This window comes from Cynocephalus volans, chromosome 3 (assembly GCF_027409185.1).
Source record: "Cynocephalus volans isolate mCynVol1 chromosome 3, mCynVol1.pri, whole genome shotgun sequence".
Taxonomy (NCBI): Eukaryota; Metazoa; Chordata; class Mammalia; order Dermoptera; family Cynocephalidae; genus Cynocephalus; species Cynocephalus volans.
The window spans coordinates 28,526,249-28,541,806 of record NC_084462.1 but is presented as its reverse complement, the minus strand read 5'-3'; the positions used below and the strand labels follow the sequence as shown (position 1 = coordinate 28,541,806).

The 15,558-nt window shown below is 40.1% G+C and overlaps 1 protein-coding gene across 1 annotated transcript in view; it reads right to left on the bottom strand.

Moving 5' to 3' along the window:
- The window catches only part of GTF2I (general transcription factor IIi), a 94,136-nt gene extending 79,064 nt beyond the window's left edge, over positions 1–15,072 (bottom strand). Inside the window, exon 1 of the mRNA XM_063088838.1 lies at positions 14,718–15,072. The gene's annotated coding sequence lies outside the window, so the exon portion shown is untranslated. The remainder of the gene's footprint in view (positions 1–14,717) is intronic.
- Positions 15,073–15,558: the final 486 nt, after the last annotated feature.

The following is a 15,558-nucleotide window of genomic DNA, read 5'->3' as shown; positions in this document are numbered from 1 at the left end:
TACCTATATTATTGCTGTTATGATCTGTTCCACCTCAAAATAAGCCAATAATTAATTCCATATAAAATTTTTTTTTTCTGACCATATTTGCTTCAATTTATTGATCCTTGCTTCTAATACCGGACAGAACAAAAATGGGTATTTTTTAATGAGTCAGAGAAGGAGAGCTCTTGAAGTTTTTCACACAATGCTATCATTGCTCTAACGAAAACTGTGGTTCTTAGTATTTTTGATCATGCTGTTCTCCTAAAATACTTCTGAATTTTCAATAAATTTCTGCTTCAAAACAAGGTTCAGGTGAGACTGATAAGCAGGGGAGGTACCATAACACTCATCTCTTCTTTTTTTTTCATCATCTTCCGGCCGTTTCTTTTTTGTGCTATTGTATTATCTTCAACAAGCATCTTTCCATTTCAAACTTGTAACATACAATCTTAGACCAAGAAGAAAGTTCAAGATATTTTAGCTCAACCTCCTTGTTCTATTATTTTATAAATGAGCAAGCCCAACCCGGAAAAATTAGCTCTGTCTTGCTAAGATTACATATACAGGACTAGAACCTGTATCTCCAAATTCCATTATCTCTTTCATACACAATAACGATCAAAAAAAGGCAGATTTAAAAAAGAGAATGAACACAAGGTAAATAATAACAGAGTGATCAGAACTGTAATACTGGGCAATCTCCAGTAAATCAATGCCACTCATCATAAACAAACTAAAGCAAAAATGTATATCCTTTTTGTCTATAAAGCAAAGATTATAATGAACACTGAAGAGAACTTTATATAGCACCATTAGTCGCATTCTATGAAAATAAGGGATTTGGTTTAAAGAATAAAAATATGAACGGGTTACAGACCAGTTATCTAGATGAACACACTGCTTACATCACAAAACACTGCTGACAGGCACTGTCAGGCAAACCTATCTCTTCTAACAATGGAAGACAGCCATCAGTTTATACAACAGCTTAAGTTAGTAAAATCTTGGACTCACCACCTGAAGACTCCTCAACTAGGAGGAATGAATTTAAACTGACCAGAGACACCAGGTCCATTAGTATCTTATTTTATTCTGCACAAATTTCTGCAGACTAAGGCTTTCAAGTTATTTTTACTTGTAATAAGCAATTAAGATCTACCCTGCACATTTAAAGTGAAATAAACCTTAATATTTCAAAAATTAGTAACTTTCCTAACTCAAGGTTATGCACAAGAACAATAATCACTAAACTCCAGATACTTGGATGAATAAAACCTGAGAGGGGTCACAGGTTAGCTCAGTTGGTCAGAGCAGGGTGTTACAACACCAAGGTCAAAGGTCTGGATCCTCCACAATTGGCCAGCCATCAAAACAAACAAACAAACAAACACAAAAATTGAGAAAACCTTCAAAATTAGCTAAAAATACCCACCACTAGGATATTGTCCATGAAAGAGTACAGACAGTATTTAGAACAAGTAATAATATTCAATTCTGTAATTATTCAACAGGCTTAAGAATTTGTAGTGGGGAAGGAACACTTCTACCAGAAAAATCTTCTGTTCAAAGTTAACTTTTTGACCCCACTCCAAAAGATGCAGTGTGATTTCCCAGTGCTTGTGGATGCTTTTTTTCCTGGGCCAGTATTTAAGATAAACTATTTCTCTCTTGGTTTTCTGGTGTCTTCAGTCGTCTTCATTCTTTGAGGTCTTGTATATGAGGTAAATAAAACTGTAAAACTCAAATTTCCCAAATTCATTTTTTTAAGAGCCACTAAAGCCAAGTTTCGACAAAATTAAATGACTAAAGGCACCATTATAATCTTGAATATATAAACCAACAGAAACATCTTCAGTGAGAAGTATAAAATAATTCCAAATATCACTTAATTTTAAAGAAAAAGTAAAATGAGGTCTCAAAACTTTAAATTTAAATTCATATTTATAAAAGTAATTTCTTCAAAACTATGAGTATTAAGAAAAGGTTAAAAATTCATCACGTAAGATGTTACAATTTTAGGGCTGGCCAGTTAGCTCAGTTGGTTAAGAGTACAGCCTTATAATCTCAAGATCATGGTCCGGATCCCCGTATTGGCCAACAGCAAAAAAAAAAAAAAAAAAAAGAGAGAGAGAGAGAGATGTTACACATCGGATCCCCGTATTGGCCAACAGCAAAAAAAAAAAAAAAAAAAAGAGAGAGAGAGAGAGAGATGTTACACATTTTGTCCTAAAATGGTACCTAAAATAAATAAATGAAAAGTATCTAACATTTTATCAGCTGACACAACCTACAAAAGAATTTAGTTGCATTAAAATTAGGTTTTCATGTAAAACTATATTCTGGCAATCTTTTAGGCTGCCTACGTCTTTCTACCTCTGAAATTGATAGTACTTAATACCTATAAATACTAAGGACTAAAAGCCAAATAATCTGTTTTCCAGAAGCAAACTTTTTTATCCCTAAAACATCAGTATACTTTAATACAATCAGGTCAGACTGTGAACACAGAATTTATAAATGTGTTAATTTTTTCAATCTACTACCATATGTTCTAATTATGTCTACTCAGTAACTTCCACAGAGAGTGTGTTAATTTTTCTCTCTTTTTTTCCCCCCAGCAACTGACAGTTAACAAGGATGAAACCCTGGACCTTGGTGTTATCAGCACCACTCTCTAACCAACTGAGCTAGATGGCCAGCCCTTTAAAATTTTTCACTTGAAATGTGTTCAAGGTAGTTTGTGACCTTACTAGTCTGTCTTTCGAATGACACCAAAGAAATTAACTTAGTATCCTGATGTGTTTATTATAAAAGGCTGACATCTGACACAATTTACAAAACAAACCTTTTTTTAAAGGTAAGAACAGCTGATAACTTGTAAAATAATATAAATTGCCCAAGATTACAGAATTACTAAGAATAAAGTCCAGATCTCTCAAACTAACTACATGCTCTTAATTCACCATTCTCTTTCAAGCAACACAATACACCGTAAAATTTAATCCAATTTTAAGCATTTTTCAAATTCCATTATCCACAATACTTAAATTTCAGAAAAACATTAAGTTTTCAAGGACTTAGACAACAACTATAATGGGATTTAAAACCACGCATTAACCTTCACCCCTGCCCCAAATTTCCATCCTCTCAGAGAAAAAGAAATAGGATTCTGTTGCTTTGCCTCCCATGGATTTGTTACCCCTTTTTCCCTGGGTGACAGAGCCACCAAAGATCACTCAAAGCCCATCTCTTCTGAGCAGTGAAAAGCCCCGAAAAGGGGTTGATCTCCCAGGACCCTCAAGAGAGAGGCATTCCTTCCATTTGGGAAATTAACCCCAAATTGGGGTTCTCTTCCTGCATTTATTCTCCAGACCAGGAAGTTACAGGAAGAAAAAATAGGTGGGGTTTTTGCTAAGTACAGTTTAACAAGTTTAATAACAGAAGCTGGTAACATTCAGTAAGACAGGCAAGGTGACCTTCCATAATGCAATTTGCAACAAAAGCTTGATTTTAGCAAACATTCTCTTCTTACAGCAATTTCCCAGTATCTTTACATATCAACCAGTAACCTGTCTGTCTTTGAGCCAGCAACCCTGCTGTGTTACAATTCTTTATCTTACAACAGAGACTATAGCCTAGGGAACTTTTTCTGTCCTTTTCAAGGTCAGTATTTGAAACTACAAGGTTTTGGAAATCCAGGCCCTGTGAAGTACATTTGCTTTATGCATACTCCACAAGATTCCTATTCGGTACTAGAAAGACAAGATATTTTCATTGTCCCAAAGCACTGCCACACAAAATATTTATTAACAAAGGCAAAGATGGCACACACCATCTTAACCAAGTCATCAAAGTTAACACTAGTTTCCAGGCAAATAAACATCATGTTCCACCAAACAGAATGCAATGAAAACAATGATCTTCCTGCCCAAAATAATCAACCTGAGTCTAATCATGAGGAGGCACTGGACAAACCCTAGTTGAGAGACACTCTATAAAATGACTGCCCTACCATCTTCGATAAGATCAAGGGGATGAAACTCAAAAGACTAAAGAAACTGTTTGGAAATGAATTATATTAGAGAGACAAGAAAACTGGGAGAAAATGTGATCCTGGATTAGATTCTTTGCTATAAAAGACATCCATCATCGAGATATTTGGCAAAACCTTAATGGGACTCTCTGGGTGAAGGGTATGTGGGCTATTTTTGTTTGCTGCTCTACTATTTCACAAGTTTAAAAGTGCTTCAAGGGCCGACCCCGTGGCTCACTCGGGAGAGTGCGGCGCTGGGAGTGCCAAGGCCGCGGGTTCGTATCCTATATAGGGATGGCCGGCCGGTGTGCTCACTGGTTGAGCACGGTGTGGGCGACACCACACCAAGGGTTGCGATCCCCTTACCGGTCACACACACACACACACACACTCACACACAAAAAAAGTGCTTCAAAATAATTTCTAAAGCATTAAGTACATGTACTAATAAGCTAATTAAATTTTTTTCTACTTTTGCTGCTTTGTTTGTACCTGTGACAAAAGGCAGAATGTTAGAATTGGAAGAAGAGGAAACGAATTTAAATAGTAAACTACTGATTACAATTTGTCTAGCTAATTGAAGCTGGAGATGGACTGTTTTTCTTATTGCATTTTAAGAATGAACTGGAGATTTATGAAGGTAAATATGTCTAAAAGTGCAAAAATGCACACTTCTTTAGCTAAAGATTATCAAATAAAATCTCTGTACAGATGTGCATTAACAGGTAAATCAGTTTTTTAATTTGGACGGTATTTATTTGGACTGTCAATCTGTAATCCGGGTGATCGCTGCACGTAATACTAGGCTTCTGGCTGATTTATTTCTCCCAATACTGAAATTTAGCCATTCTGAACGCTATCAATATAGATCACTAGCTAGCATGTATGAGGGTACTTCAAAAAGTTCATGGAAAGATTCACATTATCTTTTGATTCTATTTTTCTATGAACTTTTTTTTTGTGTGTGGCAACTGGCCAGTAGGAACTTTCGGAAGTACCCTCTTATAAGTCGTAATTTTATCTTACTTTTCAATCTTATAGATACCTTGTTTATTAATTTTATAAGTAAAATTACTAAAGACAATGCCACGTCCTCAAATTTATCAGTTAATATCATTATCTATACTTAAAACACTAACTTAAGAACAACAGAAGTAACAATTAGTGAAACTTGGTTAAAAGTTTGGGCTCTGAATCCAACTGCCTAGTTTTTAATCAAAACTGTCCCTTACCAGGTTGTTCAGATTACGAGCCTCATTCTCCTTAACCATGAAATGGGACTCATAACAAAACCTTCCTCACCTCACAGGATTGCTGGGAGGATTAAATGTGTTAATGCCGGTAGTGCTTAGAACTGCAACTCATAAATTTTCAAAAAACATTATTAGTATTGTCATTGATATTCTAGCCCAACCCTCTGCAGCTTTGACATACCCTCCAATAGAGAGCATGCTTCCCCTCCTGTTTTTTTTGTGCATTTATTTATTTTTAGCTCCCACAAATAAGTGAGAACATGTGATTTTTCTCTTTCTGTGCCTGACTTGTTTCACTTAATATAATTTTCTTTAGGTCCATCCATGTCGTTGCAAATGGCAGTATTTCATTCATTTTTATAGCAGAGTAGTATTCCGTTGTGTAGATATACCACATTTTGCGTATCCACTCATCTGATGATGGACATTTGGGCTGGTTCCAACTCTTAGCTATTGTAAAGAGTGGTGCGATGAACATTGGGGAACAGGTATACCTTCGACTTGATGATTTCCATTCCTCTCAGTATATTCCCAGCAGTGGGATGGCTGGGTCGTATGGTAGATCTATCTGCAATTGTTTGAGGAACCTCCATACCATTTTCCATAGAGGCTGCACCATTTTGCAGTCCCACCAACAATGTATGAGAGTTCCTTTTTCTCCACAACCTCACCAGCATTTATCGTTCACAGTCTTTTAGATATTAGCCATCTTAACTGGGTTGAGATGGTATCTCAGTAACAATTTAAATTTTTAAAGTAACAATTTTCTATTACCGGACTAGTTTAAAATGAATCCCTGTAATGAATCAAAATCTGTCACCTCTACCTCCTAGAAGAGACTTCTAAAAAAGCCATTTAAATGCATTGTGCTCCTTCCAGAATTCTTTGTTTCTCCAAACTAAACATACCAGTTTGTCCTGTGATTTATCTATCTACAATATAATTTCTAAAACATTCCTTAGCCTCACCATCTTCTAGTTTGTACCAGCAATGTCCCAACTGTACATAATAGTCTGGATAAGATCAGTTCACCAGAGACTATACTAGGACCTGTAACTCCCAGGATTTCTAATTTCCTTGCTTACTGACACAGAAGAATATTTTAATTCAAATTTCTAAGAGCTCATCTCCACAGGCTTAATAGGTATTTTCCAAAGGGAAATAAATTAGGGTTGTATTTCATCCAGAAGTTCTCTGTTTTACAAATGTTTAACAGCAGGATATAAAGTACCACAATTTATACTAATGTATATTAACATATACAATAAATTTCAGCGGACAGAAGAAACAGAACCAGAGAACCAATTTTTGTTCCATTGACTTTAATTTTTTTAGAAAATATGTATAATGGCAAATGCTTAGAAATAAAATTAGAAAAGTCTAAGCCAAACTTTTAATTAAGACTGATTTTCCAATCCGGGCTTTAAAATTTTTACAGCAGGTTATGCAGACATTTTAAGATAGTTAACTCTTCATTTCTACCTGTTAAAATAAAACTGGTAATTATTTCAGTAAATACCAAATGATCCCTCAAGAAACAAAGTATATTTGAAGGGTTAAGATTCGAAATAATTTGCAACTGTGTTATACTCATACATAAAACTTTATACCCTGTTCACCCCATTTCATTTAGAGGAAAAAAAAAAGCCTTGAGATAGCTAACAAAAATAGCTAAATTTTATTTTTATAAAAAGAAAAAATAGACAAAATAAAGAAAGGATCTGCTCAATTGGTGGATCACAAGTTCAACTCTGAGATCAGTAGCCAATGTCCTTAAAACAATATCCTTAACAAACAAAAATCTTATCAGCTATTCATGAAGACCTACAACTTTTCCTGGCACTACCAGTTTAAGAGAAAAATTTTGCATATATATTAATTATACTTTTAAATTGATAGTCCAAATTTTTAACAGCAGCAGCTTGCTCTGCCAACACACAGAGAATGTGTCCCTTTTACTCCAAATTTAAAACATCATTTAGTTCTGAAGAAATCATTTGGAAGAGGAAATGAAAATCAAGTAGCTATTATCTGTAAGTCCATCTTTATTTTTTTAAATGCCCTGTTCACATAAGGCAAGCAACAGAGCAAAGCTATTATGAATGTCAGCTTTGAAATCAGGCAAATGCTCTGAATTCAAGTCCCGTCTGCAATACTATATTTTTCCTAACTCAAATTGACTAGTCTGGAAAATGACAATAATCTGTGTACTTACCTTACAAGGTGGTTACCAGCATGTACATAAGAATGTGACAAAGTGCTCTGCAAAAGCATTCAGTAAATTAGGTAAGTATTTAAAATTAAAACTGCTAAAATCAGTTATTTTAAAAATACACGCATATGTGTCTACTTATTTACATATAAACTCTCCAAATCCAAGCCTGATAAATTGAAAATGTCCTATTTTCCCAACTACCTGCTTTAATTAAAACTGCTAAATAAAATAACTTATTTTCTGATGGAGCAGAAAAATTAATCAGGAAGGTGTCAAAATAAAACACTGCTTTTTTTTTTTTTTTTAAAGAAAACGTAGTTTTATTAATATTTTTTTTACATTCTAGGATGCTGCTGTGGAGCAGTTGGGCAGTGGGGAGGAAGAGGGAGGGGGAAGGGGAAGAAAATGTGAGGGGAGGGGGGGCTGGATTGAGGCCCGTGGCACCCCCCTCATTCCCACAGGGGACGTGGGGGAGGGGGGAAGAAGGGCTTCCAGCCATGGCTTGGTCATTGCCAGGCTGGATGCAGATGTCAGGGGTGTACTGCAAAAGCCCTCGCCCCCCCACCATTCCAGCTCGGGAACCCAGATCACTTCCTGCAGCAGCTTGGCGGTCGCTGCTGGGCTTGTTGCAGGAAACACTGCTTTTTGAAATAAAGCATGTGCACCTTTGTAGGAGCACGCACGAAAACTTGATAATGTTAAATCTACTCCTTAAAGACTACATTTTAAAATTTAAGTTAAAATAGTCACCTTACTCCAAGTATCTTTTTTAAAAAAAAAAGTATACTAGACTGGATACACAATTAAATATTCTTTATCCTGAAGCTCTCAACAAACAATATGATCTGCCCATGCCGGTATTTTCCAAGAAGTAGATCCTGTTCCAGGTGCCCCACATGATGAGGCTGTCAGTGAGCTGAATAAATGAATAAATGATTACTGTTCCAAATATAATAAAGCACCCCTTCCTTTCCAAAGCCTAAAATATAGAAGACTGATAATGAACAATAGATCCAATACTCATTTTGCTGGAGACTGTTTTTCCTGAAGATAAGGCTATAAATACATAAAGAAAAAAATTATAAAATAGAATCAAACAGTTAATACCTAGTTGGGTAGAGTGACTACCCCACTGTTTTACAATATGCCCTAGAAACCCTACTCTAAAAGCTTTACGAAACAACCATGACAAAAAATCCACAATCTACAGAAAACAATTTTTAACTTAATGTAAAAAAAAAATTCTGTGATCTCTAAAGACTGTGGATGCAAATGGGATCAAATCACGTACAGCAATTCTCAAAAGTATTGACCTATACAATCATAAAACTTCACAGTATCTGTATACTAACCAGGGCTCATTTTAACCAGATATCCTCAATACAAACAAACTCTTCACTACTCTCTGCTTCTCCAATTAAACCATAATATAATCATATACAGTACTTAAACACATACACACATAATTTCTTTTCCAATACTAAAAAACAAAAACCTCCATAATCACCATAAGGGGCTGGCCAGTTAGCTCACTTGATTAGAATGCAGTGTCATAACAAAAAAGGTCAACAGTTCAGATCCTCATACCAGCCAGCCACCAAAAAGAAAAAAATCACTAAAAGGATTAAAAAGGAAGGAAATTCTGATACATGGATGAACCCTGAAGATATACTAAGTGAAATAAGCCAGTCACAAAGGATAAATATTGTATAATTCCATTTATATAAGGTATTTAGAGCAGTCATTTATGAAGACAAAAAACAGGATGGTGAGCGTCAGGGACAGACAGGAGGAAAGAGGGTCTCAGTTTGGAATGGTGAAAAAGTTCTGGGGATAGATGCATGGTGACTGTTACACCACAATGTGAATGTATTTAATGCCACTGAACTGTACACTTAAAAATGGTTTAAAATGGTAAGTTTTGTGTTGTTTATGTTTTTACCACAATAAGAAAAAAAAATCACTATAAGGAACCACTTGAAAGATGCTGAAAGAGATGTTCATGAAGGAAATGGCAGACAAAAATTTATTCCTCTAGTGAGAGATTTGTTCAGATCCATCCAAATTCTTCTGTCCTGAGGAAGGGATTAAAAAGAAAAAACTGACACTGCAAATTCCTACTCCTAAATATTACAAGATTTGAAAACTGACTCAAGATACTTGTACACCAATGTTCACAGCCGCATTATTCACAATAGCCAAAAGGTGGAAATAATCCAACAGATGAATGGATAAACAAAATATGGCATATACTCACAAAAGGATATTTTTAAGCCTTAAAAAAAGAACGAAGTTTTGATATATGCTATACAACATGGATGAACTTTGAAAAAATCATGCTATGTGAAATAAGTAGACACAAAAGAACATATATTGTATAATTCCACTTGTATGACATATCTGGAACAGGGAAATTCATAGAGACAGAAAACAGACTAAAGGTTAGTAGGGGATGGGGAGGGAGGAATGAAGAGTTATTGTTTAAACAGCACAGAGAGTTTCTGTTTGGGGTGATAAGAGCTTTAGAAATAGAATCATGGTGATGGTTGTATAACACTGCAAATGTAATTAATATCACTTTAAAAATGCTTAGGATGGCAAAAACGAAAAAGAAAAAAGAACAGGAGGAAGGAGTGAAGCTAATGGACCTCCTTGAAGGGTGGTCAAATTCGCTGCCATTTTCTCATGTGGACATACTATATGCAATCATCCTCCTCTGTCAAATTATCATTCCACAGTTGAAATAATGTAACTTAAATGTTTTAAAGTCTAAGGCCAAGACCAGTTATTAACTTTAGTTCAGTTCCAATACCTCGTTTATTTTCATGAAACCAATTTTGGTCTTTAAACTTAACCAAGATAAAATTCTACTCACATTTATGTTACAGTAAATAGTAAGAGCTGTATCTAGATATAACAAATCCTTTATAAAAAATGATACATAAGGGGCTGGCTGGTGAGCTCAGCTGGTTACAGTGCAGTGTCATAACACCAAGGTCAAGGGTTCCCATCCCAGTAACGGCCAGCTGCCAAACAAAACAAAAAAGACAAAAAACATGTACAACAAAGTTTTCACAGGTTTCATCAACCAAACTGTCAATTTCTAATAAAAACATTTAAGTGAGTGAGGCATGACCACAAATAAGATAGCCAAGCTTTTCTTTAGCTCTTTAATTGCTCTAGAGAGGCAAAGAAACTGCAATTTCCCCTTAACTCCTTACCCTCTTTTCTATATCAATTTATCTCAACATCCCCACTGGGGAAAGAAGACAATACCTCTAAAACCTGTGATAGCTTAAGATAGGAAATAAATGGAGTAAACCTATGTGTTGGGCAACCAATTCCAGAATGCTATTTTTCCATTATAAATTTACTATTTACAAAGCAGACATGATTAGTCTCTATTATACAAATGCATAGGCTCTATTAACCAGATACCCTAAATAGGACCAAACTCTTCACCACTCTGCTTCTCCAATTACACCATAATATAATCACCTACAGTACTTTAAAAAAAGCATTTCCTTTGCCATACTACAAAAATAATGTAACAGTCACAAGGGAAAAATCTCAGTGAACAGTCCTTACCCTCACAGAGTTATACCCTCGAGTTTGTGGAGATTAACACTGCAGTCAGTATTACTAGTAGAAATTTTACTTCCTCAGAAAACTTAATTTCCTAAAAGTATTTATCACAGTATTCTTATGCTAATATTTCTTGTATGCTTACCATCCTAAGCACTTTAATTCATTCAATCCTCACAACACCCTAAAAAGAGAAACAAGTTCTATTACCACCTTCCTCATTTTTTAAAATGGAGAAACAGACATAAAGATGTGAAGTAAACTGCCCAAGGTAACACAGCCAGGAAATGGCAAGAGCCAGGGTTTGAATCCAGCCAGTCTGACCTCAGAACCTGCGTCCACAGGGTGATAAACCCTCTCTCAATTATAAACTTGTTTTGCCACCCACATATACTTTTTTTCAGTTATAATAACTTTAATTTATCCTGTATTTTACAGAAGTCTATGAACAATTTTTAAAAAGCATCTCCTTACTCCATATCACTTTTCCCTGACAATTATTAAAGTAGGCAATGAGTATGTCAACAGCTTGAATATACTTTTTAAATAAACTAATTTTTAAAAAATCCTATATATTTTTAATTCAAGTTACAACTTGATAATGAGCCAATCTTCCAACACCTCTGACAATCCCTGGCTACAATGAACTTTTTCATTAGGCAAAAGCAGATTAGTAGTGCCAGAAACAAGCAAGAAATACCAAGACCAGGACTGCAGGAACAAAGAGACAAGAAAACTGCAGGAGAGAATTCCAGTAAAGGACAGACTAGAAAGAAAATGATAAAAGAGGAAAGAATGGAGAATGAATATCAAGATAATACTTTTTATCACTTCTTATGATTTATCCACATTATTTTTTACAGTATATATACATCCTGTAAAATACGAATTAATTTTAGTCCCTCAGGCAGGTAGCCTCAGCCACACTTTGGTTAACTGAGAATTATTCCTTATATTGCTATGCTGCCATTTTAAGCCTGCTGATCACAAGGAATCTCAACTCTATAATTATTATGAGCAACTGATTAACTGCATTTCCTACTTACTTTCAGTTATTAACAATGAGTAAGCTTAACCCTAATATATACAATTTTTGAAGAAAAATGCTACCAACGATCTTTAGTAGATTGCTATTAATGATTCTTGGCAATTATCTTTCAGGTAAAATGTCTCAAACACATTTCCAAAAAGTGAAATACTGTTCTCAGAGTAGATTCTCAAACAGCTCTTCAAAAATTGCTTTCCCTTAGACATACATAAAAATGATTTGATCACCATCTATTTAAGCCAGTGGTAAGACAATTTCATGTTAATTATACCACGATTGTTAATTGCAATGTTTAAAAAGACTTGTTTTCCATAAAGAATGAAACAAATAGTAGAAATGAATTAGGTGGAAGGAAGGTAGTGCAAACAGCTGGTCACCAGTAGTAACAGGAAAGGTTTGGGTGTGCTTTAGTCCTCTCTCAGAGAACAGAACAAATGCCTGTGCGTGAATAAACGAATGAGAAAGAAAAAAAGGCCTAGATTATTTAGATTTCCAGTTTTATTCTGCACTTAAATCCATGGCCCCTATCGAAACTGGAGATTTATTAAACTTTTAATTTTGTGATCATGGCTAATAAACAAATTCTTAACTCTCAGCCAGCTTTCCAACCAATTTACAGTAAGCTGTCCGAATTTTTTCTCTAAGATCGAGTTTTAAAGTAATGAAGCAAACATCTAGAATACCTCTCCCTCGCTTAATCTTGCGCCACTATCAATGGTTCTCAAAGTGCCATCCTGGGAGAAGCAACCATCGACACCACCTGAGAACTTTAAGAAATGCAGATTCTCGGGCCCCAGCCCAGACAGGCAGAATCTGCATCACTGCAGTGGGGCGAAGAAACCAGCCCTCCAGGGGACGCCGACGCGCGCTGAAGTCTGAGAACCCCTGGCTTAGGGGTTAAGAGTCAAGCTGCCCAGGTTCATTTGCTGGGTAAGCAAGAGTACACTACCCAACGTCTCTAGGCTTGTTCCTCACCTGTAAAACGGAATTACGCGGTTGTTACGAAGATTAAATAAGAAAAATATACGTAAAGGGCTTAAGAGCCATGCCTGGCACAGAAGACACACTCGAGTGCTACCTGTCGTTACCCTACATCAAGGTATTTTGACGACGGCAGGCTGGAAGCGGGAGTGGAAGGAGAAAGACAAGGGCAGAAAGGCTTCACCCCTGCCCTCTGAGTTTAACACCTGGGCACGAGGCTGGACAGTGTACACGCTCCCAGAGGAAATGAGGCGCCCTCCAGGAGGGGCGAACAAGTTGACTGGGAACTGAGAAGAAATAAATTCCAACCAGACAATGTAAAAGATGGCCCTAGAGAAGTGACTGCATATGAGCAAGAAAGATTTCCACAGCCTGTAGAGGATGAATCATTCCAGCCCAAAGGGTGTGAGCCAGCATCCCAAGAAGCAGGCGAGGCGAGAGCGCAAGAGAGCTGACCCCTCAAAATTCTGCAGCAGGAAACGAAATCAATCATCCCAAATCCTAGGCCTCAGCCTGAGAAAAGACACGGCCTCCGCAGGGCACTCTACCTGCACCTCCTCGTTTGCAAACTCACTTCCCCTTTTGTTCCCAGATGGCTGGAGACTACCGTCTCGCACAGCTGGCCTATCAAGCCATTGTCTGCAACAAAGTTGAACCTAAGAGAGAGGTGAGACGTGTGCACGGAGCCTCACTACTCCAACAAGACCCCACATCTGAACAATTTCAGCTGCTGACGAGCGCAAGACCATAACGTAGGGGGAGGAAAACAACTTCATTAAAAGGCAAAACTCAGATAAGAGAAATTACAGGGGCGACGACCGGGAAGGAGGACCGAGCTTTTGTGTTTCTTTTGCATTTTCCTTCCTCCTCTTTAACCCCGTCGCCTGGGTGCTGGCCGAGACCAGACGGTTTATTTTCATGGCCTTAAGGCTGAGGTTTTCCCTTTCCGGTCATTGTGTTTATTTCCCCCAAAGAACAGGCCCCGCGGGGCAGGCCGGCCCGGGACAAAGCCCACTGCGGGCTCCACCTGGGAGCGAGCGGGCGGGCGGGGAGGGGGCGGCGCTGCTGCCCCGCCCGCGGCCCGCCGCAGTTACCAGGCAGCGTGCGGCACCGCCCCCGCGCCGGCTGGCCAATCCAGCGCGTCTGCTGCCCGGGCGCAGGAGCCCCAGATACACAGGGCGAGCGCGACCCCAGGGCTCCGGCTGGCACGGCGCGCGCCCCCGCACCGCCGCGCCGGCCAATCAGCGAGGCGGGGCATGCGCAGCCCACAGGCTCGCTCGCGAACGGGCCGCACTCGCGAGGCGCCCCCCCCAACACGCGGGCCGGCGCGCGCGCCCCTCCCCCACGCGCAGACCGGCGCGCGCGTGTAACTGTCGTCCCCCGCGACCGCGTCCGTCCCGCCCCACCCCCAACGCCTCATCGCGCCCGCTGCCAAGGCCGGCGGGGGCCTGGGGTGGGGTGCAGTTGGGGGGGGCCCTCTCGTCGCACACAGCCGACCCCCGTTCCCAGGCCCCTGTCTGTGCGGGCCCCGGCCGGGCAAAGTCTCGAATAAAGCCCTGCTCGCAATGGCAACCGAAGCGGGGGCGGGGGCCGGGGGATGAGACGAGAGGGACTCACCCGAGTGCGGCCGCCTTCAGGCAGCGCCAGGGCCGGGGTGCCGAAGGGAGGCGAGTGTGGGCCGCGCGCGCGCTGCGGCCGCCGCGGAGCAGCCTCGGCGGAGGCGAGCTGGGGAGCGGGCAAGAGGTGAGAGGGCGAGGGGCCCGTGCGTCTCGGCCGCGCTCCTGTCACCGCCGCATGGCCGCCCCGGCAGGGCCTCGCTCAGCGCCTTGATCCGATCACCGGGGACAGAGGGAGAGGCCGGGGTAACCGCGACAGGCGGGAGGCCACGGCTGGAGAGCGCGTGCGGGGAAGCGGGGGGGCGACCGGTGGCCCCTTTTCTCTGCTCTCCGAGCTTCTCTCTCACCCTCCTCCTCCTTTTTTTTTTTTTCTTTTTTTTTTTGTTCCTCGAAGGCGCGCTGCGCGTGCGCACCCCCAGCACCGCCCAGCGGGAGTTGTAGTTTCGGGTTCAGCCCCGCCAACGCGAAGGTGGGGGCGGCGGACTACAACTCCCAGGAAGCCACGCGCGGGCGAGCCTCGAGCCCGAGCACGGGGCGAGCGCGGCGCCCGGCCTTCTCCGGCAAGGACTGTCAATGGAGGCGCGGGTGGTGGGAGCAAGAACATGGCTGCACCTGGGGCCTGCGCGGCCGCCCTGGTGGGGGAGGGGAGCTGGGGTGAAGGAACGGAAATCTAGACCGGTGGTGGCCCTAGCCTCCTCCCGGCCGCTCTCCAGCCGGCCCCAGCCGTCGTCCCCGTCTCCGACTTAACTCTTGCACCCGAGATTCCCTGCAAATTTCGAGGCCGGGACACGGCGGAGGCTGGGGAGCCCCAGGCCGGCCTGTCGCCCTGAGTGCTCCGCAAA